Genomic DNA, 7,355 nt, shown 5'->3' on the forward strand with positions numbered 1-7,355 from the left:
CACAGGAGCCTGGGAAGAACATCCCGTACGGAACCCTTTACCCGAAAACATCCGAACCGCACATGCTCGCGACAGTCCTGCCGTTAGAGAATGCACCGTGCACGCGACCGAGTAAGGCCACTCAGAGACATCCATTTCCCAGGTATATGCCCCCTACGCACTTTTGGTGGCGCAACTCGCACGAACAGTCCCACCTCGACCCCGTATACAAGCTTTTTTGCCTCGAAGAGTTCGTCGGAGACGAAGAAGCAACCTTCAGTGCAACCGTAGCACTCTTTTGTGCAACCGCCCAAACAACGCCCCCTCTACCCTCTGTCGAAACACTCGGCATTGCTGCTCCCTAAGGTGAGCTTCTCCTCATAGGCAATTCCGCTCTTATCCGGTCACGTTTGTGTGCCCGAATTTCGCAAGGCAACCTCCATGGGACATGGAAAAGACTCGAGAAGAGAGCTCGCTCACGGGAGAGAGAAGCCAAGGAGACCACGAGAGTGCTGAGAGTGGGACAGCGCTGAATAGGCGGGAGAAGCCTGCGCGTATAAACGGAGATATATATCCAATTGCAACGAAGGAACGTGCCAAAGATCGAGAACAATGGCAGAAATGCTAGTAACGTGCACTTCGGGACCAACGCATCACCGGAAGACAACCGCCAAACATCGAAAGAGTCGCGATGCTCCGCAACCTACGTGCAAAGCGGTCGCACACCGGGTAAGGGAGTGAGAGCCCCAAACATAGCTGGGCGAGGCGCTCACTCCGCTCTTTAATATCTCGTTAATACCGCCAAGGAAATGGCACAAGCACACACACACAAGCATCCTCGGAAGAGGACAGTTCGAGTGACAGGTCAAATCCAAGAGTTCCGAAGACTACCTCCAGGAACAATCGGGAACAAGACCGATTACAAGTCGTCGAGTCTGTTACTGGGCGAACACGAGATGCGCACAGGAAATCGATCAACCCTCACAATGGCCCAAGGCCAGAGATCGGACTGCTACGATTTACCCCAACAATCATCGTGCCACTCTTCGCAGAGAGGTGATAGACGCCAACGAGCCCGCGCATAGCAATCGAGGTGTAAAAAGGGCGTTGAAGGCAGGAAGCCTGGACGAAAGAGGCTACGAGGTCACCTCGAAGCGGTCTAAGAATCGGGCGCACTTGGGGCGACTACCAGTGCCAACCCCTTATCCCGCGGTGCGTCCGACACACAGAAATTTCCAAGGCGGCCAAGGAGCCTCCCCGCATAGCAATCGGGGTGTGAGGTTACGGATGCAGCATTGATAGCAATCGAGGTGGGAGGCGAAGGATGCAGAAGTGAGAGCCGAGGGATGTAGCAGAGATAGCAATCGGGGTGTGTGATGCAGAAGAGATAGCAATCGAGGTGTGCGGTGGGAAGGGCCCAGCAGCCAGAATGCATGAAGCGACGGATGAAGCAGTGATGACAACCGGGCTGTGAGGAGAGGAGGGATGCAGCCAAGAAAGCAATCAGGGCTCGAGGCAAGGGATGCATCAAGGATAGCAATCATGTTGTGAGGCGAGATTCCAAAGGCTAAACGTGAGAGGCTGCAGGGTCGACTCAGAGAGGTCTATGCATGTGAGAGGCTGAAAGCAAGGTCAACTCGGAGCGGTCTATGCATCGGGCGCGCTTGGGGCGACTACCAGTGCCAACCCCTTATCCCGCGACGCGTCCGACAAAGAGAACGTTCCAAGGCGGCAGAGGAGGTTACCAGCCGAAGGATGCAGTAGCAATAACAGGTATAGTTCCGCGGCGGCCGAGAAGACTCACCGCATAGGAATCGGGATGCGAGGCGAGGGATGCGGCGGGAAGGCCCCGACGGCTAAACGGAAGAGGCTGCAGGGCCGCCTCGGAATGGTCCAAGCATCGGACGCGATTGGGACGACTACCAGTGCCAACCCCTTATCCCGCGATGCGTCCGATACACAGATAGTTCCAAGGCGGCCGAGGAGCCTCACCGCATATCAATCGGGGTGCGAGGCGAGGGATGGGGCGGGAAGGCCCCAACGGCTAGACGGAAGAGGCTTCAGGGCCACCTCGGAATGCTCCAAGCATCGGACGCGCTTGGGGCGACTACCAGTGCCAACCCCTTATCCCGCGATGCGTCCGATACACAGATGGTTCCAAGGCGGCCGAGGAGCCTCACCGCATAGCAATCGGGGGTGCGAGGCGAGGGATGGGGCGGGAAGGCCCCAACGGCTAGACGGAAGAGGCTTCAGGGCCGCCTCGGAATGGTCCAAGCATCGGACGCGCTTGGGGCGACTACCAGTGACAACCCCTCATCCCGCGATGCGTCCGATACGAAGATGGTTCCAAGGCGGCCGAGGAGCCTCACCGCATAGCAATCGGGGTGCGAGGTGGGGGATGCGGCGAGATGGCCCCAACGGCTAGACGGAAGAGGCCACAGGGCCGCGTCGGAATAGTCCAAGCATCGGACGCGCTTGGGGCGACTACCAGTGACAACCCCTTATCCCGCGATGCGTCCGATACGAAGATAGTTCCAAGGCGGCCGAGGAGCCTCACCGCATAGCAATCCGGGTGCGAGGTGGGGGATGCGGCGAGATGGCCCCAACGGCTAGACGGAAGAGGCTGCAGGGCCGCCTCGGAATAGTCCAAGCATCGGACGCGCTTGGGGCGACTACCAGTGACAACCCCTTATCCCGCGATGCTTCCGATACGAAGACAGTTCCAAGGCGGCCGAGGAGCCTCACCGCATAGCAATGGGGGTGCGAGGTGAGGGATGCGGCGAGATGGCCCCAACGGCTAGACGGAAGAGGCCACAGGGCCGCCTCGGAATAGTCCAAGCATCGGACGCGCTTGGGGCGACTACCAGTGACAACCCCTTATCCCGCGATGCATCCGATACGAAGATAGTTCCCAGGCGGCCGAGGAGCCTCACCGCATAGCAATCGGGGTGCGAGGCGAGGGATGCGGCGAGATGGCCCCAAAGGGTAGACGGAAGAGGCTGCGGGGCCGCCTCGGAATAGTCCAAGCATCGAACGCGCTTGGGGCGACTACCACTGCCAACCCCTTATCCCGCGATGCGTCCGATACACAGATAGTTCCGAGGCGGCCGAGGAGCTGGGGGATGCGGCGAGATGGCCCCAACGGCTAGACGGAAGAGGCTGCAGGGCCGCCTCGAAATAGTCCAAGCATCGGACGCGCTTGGGGCGACTACCAGTGACAACCCCTTATCCCGCGATGCGTCCGATACACAGATAGTTCCGAGGCGGCCAAGGAGCCTCACCGCATAGCAATCGTGGTGCGAGGTGGGGGATGCAGCGAGATGGCCCCAACGGCTAGACGGAAGAGGCTGCAGGGCCGCCTCGGAATGGTCCAAGCATCGGACGCGCTTGGGGCGACTACCACTGCCAACCCCTTATCCCGCGATGCGTCCGATACACAGATAGTTCCAAGGCGGCCGAGGAGCCTCACCGAATAGCAATCGGGGTGCGAGGCGAGGGATGCGGCGAGAAAGCCCCAACGGCTAGAGGGAAGAGGCTTCAGGTCCGCCTCGGAATGGTCCAAGCATCGGACGCGCTTGGGGCGACTACCAGTGACAACCCCTTATCCCGCGACGCGTCCGATACACAGATAGTTCCAAGGCGGCCGAGGAGCCTCACCGCATAGCAATCGGGGTGCGAGGCGAGGGATGCGGCGAGAAGGACCCAACGGCTAGACGGAAGAGGCTTCAGGGCCGCCTCGGAATGGTCCAAGCATCGGACGCGCTTGGGGCGACTACCAGTGACAACCCCTTATCCCGCGACGCGTCCGATACACAGATAGTTCCAAGGCGGCCGAGGAGCCTCACCGCATAGCAATCGGGGTGCGAGGCGAGGGATGCGGCGAGAAGGACCCAACGGCTAGACGGAAGAGGCTTCAGGTCCGCCTCGGAATGGTCCAAGCATCGGACGCGCTTGGGGCGACTACCAGTGACAACCCCTTATCCCGCGACGCGTCCGATACACAGATAGTTCCAAGGCGGCCGAGGAGCCTCACCGCATAGCAATCGGGGTGCGAGGCGAGGGATGCGGCGAGAAGGACCCAACGGCTAGACGGAAGAGGCTTCAGGGCCGCCTCGGAATGGTCCAAGCATCGGACGCGCTTGGGGCGACTACCAGTGACAACCCCTTATCCCGCGATGCGTCCGATACACAGATAGTTCCAAGGCGGCCGAGGAGCCTCACCGCATAGCAATCGGGGTGCGAGGCGAGGGATGCGGCGAGAAGGACCCAACGGCTAGACGGAAGAGGCTTCAGGGCCGCCTCGGAATGGTCCAAGCATCGGACGCGCTTGGGGCGACTACCAGTGACAACCCCTTATCCCGCGACGCGTCCGATACACAGATAGTTCCAAGGCGGCCGAGGAGCCTCACCGCATAGCAATCGGGGTGCGAGGCGAGGGATGCGGCAAGAAGGACCCAACGGCTAGACGGAAGAGGCTTCAGGGCCGCCTCGGAATGGTCCAAGCATCGGACGCGCTTGGGGCGACTACCAGTGACAACCCCTTATCCCGCGACGCGTCCGATACACAGATAGTTCCAAGGCGGCCGAGGAGCCTCACCGCATAGCAATCGGGGTGCGAGGCGAGGGATGCGGCGAGAAGGACCCAACGGCTAGACGGAAGAGGCTTCAGGTCCGCCTCGGAATGGTCCAAGCATCGGACGCGCTTGGGGCGACTACCAGTGACAACCCCTTATCCCGCGACGCGTCCGATACACAGATAGTTCCAAGGCGGCCGAGGAGCCTCACCGCATAGCAATCGGGGTGCGAGGCGAGGGATGCGGCGAGAAGGACCCAACGGCTAGACGGAAGAGGCTTCAGGGCCGCCTCGGAATGGTCCAAGCATCGGACGCGCTTGGGGCGACTACCAGTGACAACCCCTTATCCCGCGACGCGTCCGATACACAGATAGTTCCAAGGCGGCCGAGGAGCCTCACCGCATAGCAATCGGGGTGCGAGGCGAGGGATGCGGCGAGAAGGACCCAACGGCTAGACGGAAGAGGCTTCAGGGCCGCCTCGGAATGGTCCAAGCATCGGACGCGCTTGGGGCGACTACCAGTGACAACCCCTTATCCCGCGATGCGTCCGATACACAGATAGTTCCAAGGCGGCCGAGGAGCCTCACCGCATAGCAATCGGGGTGCGAGGCGAGGGATGCGGCGAGAAGGACCCAACGGCTAGACGGAAGAGGCTTCAGGGCCGCCTCGGAATGGTCCAAGCATCGGACGCGCTTGGGGCGACTACCAGTGACAACCCCTTATCCCGCGACGCGTCCGATACACAGATAGTTCCAAGGCGGCCGAGGAGCCTCACCGCATAGCAATCGGGGTGCGAGGCGAGGGATGCGGCGAGAAGGACCCAACGGCTAGACGGAAGAGGCTTCAGGGCCGCCTCGGAATGGTCCAAGCATCGGACGCGCTTGGGGCGACTACCAGTGACAACCCCTTATCCCGCGACGCGTCCGATACACAGATAGTTCCAAGGCGGCCGAGGAGCCTCACCGCATAGCAATCGGGGTGCGAGGCGAGGGATGCGGCGAGAAGGACCCAACGGCTAGACGGAAGAGGCTTCAGGGCCGCCTCGGAATGGTCCAAGCATCGGACGCGCTTGGGGCGACTACCAGTGACAACCCCTTATCCCGCGACGCGTCCGATACACAGATAGTTCCAAGGCGGCCGAGGAGCCTCACCGCATAGCAATCGGGGTGCGAGGCGAGGGATGCGGCGAGAAGGACCCAACGGCTAGACGGAAGAGGCTTCAGGGCCGCCTGGGAATGGTCCATGCATCGCACGCGCTTGGGGCGACTACCAGTGACAACCCCTTATCCCGCGACGCGTCCGATACACAGATAGTTCCAAGGCGGCCGAGGAGCCTCACCGCATAGCAATCGGGGTGCGAGGCGAGGGATGCGGCGAGAAGGACCCAACGGCTAGACGGAAGAGGCTTCAGGGCCGCCTCGGAATGGTCCAAGCATCGGACGCGCTTGGGGCGACTACCAGTGACAACCCCTTATCCCGCGACGCGTCCGATACACAGATAGTTCCAAGGCGGCCGAGGAGCCTCACCGCATAGCAATCGGGGTGCGAGTCGAGGGATGCGGCGAGAAGGACCCAACGGCTAGACGGAAGAGGCTTCAGGGCCGCCTCGGAATGGTCCAAGCATCGGACGCGCTTGGGGCGACTACCAGTGACAACCCCTTATCCCGCGATGCGTCTGATACACAGATAGTTCCAAGGCGGCCGAGGAGCCTCACCGCATAGCAATCGGGGTGCGAGGCAAGGGATGCGGCGAGAAGGACCCAACGGCTAGACGGAAGAGGCTTCAGGGCCGCCTCGGAATGGTCCAAGCATCGGACGCGCTTGGGGCGACTACCGTTGCCAACCCCTTATCCCGCGATGCGTCTGATACACAGATAGTTCCGAGGCGGCCGAGGAGCCTCACCGCATAGCAATCGGGTTGCGAGGCAGATTATTGGGAAGGGAACCCCCTGGGATGCGGCTCAAGCAGTGCCCAAAGGGACTGGAATGCGGAATCACATCGAGAGACCCAAATGCTATACGAGGGCTCAAATCGAATTATCGATTTGGCCACGACATGGACGCATCGGAACGACTACCTTTGCCGAACCACTCGCAATTGCATCCATACCGAAACCAATAGACATTTCCGTTAGAGCCCTCGCATAGCATTCGGGAATCTCGCATGCCCCTCTAAATCGACCAATGCTGGCGCTCAACGAAAATCCGAGCGCTACCACCGTTCGAGCGCCAGCATTGGTCGAGTTAGAGGGGCACGGGGGAGAATGCTCCAGTCAACACCTCCCCTATATAAGTTATTTGTCCGATTCTCGCACAACCGTAGTCTGCCTCGTCGAATCAAACAACGGTCCCAGATTCCGACTTCCGTTCCGTAGAGACCCAAAAGCTAGATGGAGGCTCGCAAGAAAGAGAGTCGGCGCATAGCAATCGGGTTTCTCGAACGTTTAGGGACCGAGCTCACTTGCGGATAGGGCAAAATCCGCCAAGCAACCCAAAAGCTAGACGGGGGCTCGAATCGAATCGCCTAGGCGGCCACAACAACGACGTGTTGGATCGACTACCAGTGCCAAACCATTCAGCAAGACTAGTCTGTGTCGAGGCCGGATAGAGATTCTCAGAGAGCGCCCGTATAGCATTTAGGAGACCTGCCGCGTCCCTCACACTCGACAAATGGTGGTGCACGTTTATAAATCCGAGCGATCCCAACCCTTTCAAGCACCAACATCGGTCGAGATAGAGGGGCACGGAGGGGGCTGCGTGAGACAACACAGTCCCCTATATAAGTTATTTGTCCGATTCTCA

This window comes from Cryptomeria japonica, unplaced genomic scaffold (genome assembly GCF_030272615.1).
Source record: "Cryptomeria japonica unplaced genomic scaffold, Sugi_1.0 HiC_scaffold_32, whole genome shotgun sequence".
Taxonomy (NCBI): Eukaryota; Viridiplantae; Streptophyta; class Pinopsida; order Cupressales; family Cupressaceae; genus Cryptomeria; species Cryptomeria japonica.